The 2,682-nt window shown below is 42.4% G+C and overlaps 2 non-coding genes across 2 annotated transcripts; both read left to right on the top strand.

Moving 5' to 3' along the window:
* Positions 1-427: 427 nt before the first annotated feature.
* Positions 428-499, top strand: TRNAD-GUC (transfer RNA aspartic acid (anticodon GUC)). Its single transcript has one exon. It is a non-coding gene; the product is annotated as a tRNA-Asp (tRNA).
* A 616-nt stretch (positions 500-1,115) lies between these two features.
* On the top strand, positions 1,116-1,187 carry TRNAW-CCA (transfer RNA tryptophan (anticodon CCA)). The gene has a single exon. It is a non-coding gene; the product is annotated as a tRNA-Trp (tRNA).
* Positions 1,188-2,682: the final 1,495 nt, after the last annotated feature.

Raw genomic sequence — 2,682 nt, 5'->3', positions numbered from 1 at the left:
GACAACCCTGGCCGCCCTGGACATCTGGCAACCATATGATATCCTTGGACTTCGACTTCAGAATGAAAATATAAATAAGTGAAGGTAAAGTTCTGCTTCAACTCACATCCTCTTGGTCACTCTTAAATAAACACTCCAGCAAGAAACTTAAACCATACGTAAGGCATAAAGAGCTCCGGAAAATTATTTTCAACAATTCACCACCACTAAAACTGGATGCGCATTTTGTTTCACTTATTTTAAATAATTTACTCTTTCCACAGACGAAGAGTCCAAGATGCCCAAAGGGGATAGGTAGTAGACAGAGCAGAGGTCCAGGTGTCTGGATTGTCACACTTCCGGGTGGCAAGCGGAAAGGAGATCAGCCTGGGAGGGAGGAATCTTTTCTACTTTCAAAGACATACTTAGGAAAAGCGGCACCGACAGCTCCTCGTTAGTATAGTGGTTAGTATCCCCGCCTGTCACGCGGGAGACCGGGGTTCAATTCCCCGACGGGGAGGTCGGTACCTTTTACTAATCAAATCGCTATTTCCCCTATAATTCAACTACGAGGTGCAAACCCGCTGACAAATATATAATACAAAACATCTTTTGTAACCGCATCTTTTAAAAATAATGACATTTAAGCTTAATGCTCACCGTGAAATAAAAGTCTATCCTGAGACTAACGCGTTATATGGTTGGCTCTAGCTACCAGCAGCTAGCTGGCAAAGGCACACGCATGCACACATGCGCAGTTACGCCCGCCAAATTCCAGCTGGAGGTCACGAACTCGGCGCGCGGAACCCGAGGGGGGAGGGGAGAGGGAAGGCGGAGTTCCGCGCCTAAAGGGGCGGGTAAGAACGGAAATTGCTTGCTATAGAAGAGGAAGGAACCGTCTCCCTGGACCCTGGGGACTCGACTGAAAGGGAAACTCGTTCTCCCGCCTCCTCTGGTTCCGCCCCAAGTTATGTAGAGGGTTAGCGTTCAGTAGAATGTGGGTGCTAAAAGGATCAGTTTCCAGTTCCAATCTTCACTAGGGGGAGAGACAAAGAAAGTGAAAAAAAAACCGCGTGTCCGGGAAAAATGCCATGATACTTGAGTCCTAAGAAACTGCGCCAGCCACAGCCCAGCAGGACCTCGTGGCGCAACGGTAGCGCGTCTGACTCCAGATCAGAAGGCTGCGTGTTCGAATCACGTCGGGGTCACGGGCTTTTGGTCTTTTAGACCACTGGCCTCTAGAGACCCAGGAGTATTCCCGCCATTTTTCGGAAATGCCTTTAATTTTAGGATTAAATCTTCCTGCCTCAAATGTTATCTTAGGAATCCTTAGACTGCGAAAAGACAAGTCTATATTATAGAGCCGCAAGGCTAGTGGTTTTGTACTGTTTTGCTTTGTAAAGTGAATTTTCTGCCATTTAATGTGCGTGATACGTAGAAATTTATGTATGGACCATTACTACTGTGTATTAGTGGCCATATCAGTCCAATGGTCCTTCACAAGAAATGAACAGGCTGTTTTCCCCAAAATTGTGTTGGACCCTTTTGCCTTTTGAAAGCAAGTACAGTAGGGTAAAATTTTCTAATTTGGAATATTATGACAGTTTCTATGTCTTAGCCTGTGTGCCAATAAACAGACTTACAATGTGTGATTAGTATCCTACTTTAACAGATGAAACTGACACACGCAGGAATGGAGACCTGTCAAGGGTCACCAAAGTGTCCAGACAAGACTGACTACATATCCTTGTCTTTACTAAATGTTTTGTAATGAAAGTGGAAAAAATGTTGAAAGAATATGCTAGAAGCCATTGGACTTAAGTGATGTATTGATGTCCCCCATATTTTCACCAATTCCTGTGAGTGGGGACAAGTCAGATACCACTTTCAGCTATTTATCTTTTTTAACAGGGAGCAAAGCTCATTTATTCACCTTTGTAAGCTCCAACACCTTAGTGCCTTACAGGCATGTGTCAAACATTGTACAAACATTGTACAAAAAATGAATAACAAGATGATGAGAAATACATTTAGATTTTTATTGGCTATGTTCCATAAAAGTCCTGGAGGTTTTCTGTTCCTTGTTTTGAAATTATCGAATCATAATTTCTTACGATTTAACCTAATATAGCCAGTATAACTGGATGTTATATTTTCACTTTGTGTAGTTTTTTTTTCCCCTACTTGGATGGATTGAGATTAAACCATCCATTTCAACAGATATGGACCACCAACTATGATGAGCCCAATATTGTGCTCAGCACTGAGTAAAAGGATACACTGAGAAAAGTACCCAACTACTATAATATGCTGGGCTAAGTACTATGAAAATAGCCCGAACAGAATAGTATGGAGATGCTAAAATAGGGACATTAAGTCTGACTTGGTTAGTAGCTCAAGAAAGCCTCATAAAGGAGAATCTTGAAAATTAAAAGTTTGCTATGTGACTTTAAGACATTTATTTATCCAAGAGACATATTTTAATGCCTCCTATGAGTTGAGCACTGTCCATAATGTCCCTCAGACCTGATTTTTTCAATCTGAGGTTTATATTAGTTTGCTGGGACTGCCTAGGAGTTCAAGATCAAAGCAACAGTAGGGTTGGTTTCTTCTGAGACCTATTCTTGGCTTATAGGTGGCCACCTTCTCACTGTGTCCTCAATGATCACAACTCTGTATGTGCACACCCCGGATGATGTCTGT

This window comes from Crocuta crocuta, unplaced genomic scaffold, assembly GCF_008692635.1.
Source record: "Crocuta crocuta isolate KB4526 unplaced genomic scaffold, BGI_CrCroc_1.0 scaffold216, whole genome shotgun sequence".
NCBI classification, from domain to species: Eukaryota; Metazoa; Chordata; class Mammalia; order Carnivora; family Hyaenidae; genus Crocuta; species Crocuta crocuta.
Note: the sequence above shows the minus strand (reverse complement) of the source record. Positions and strands in the feature narration are given on the sequence as shown.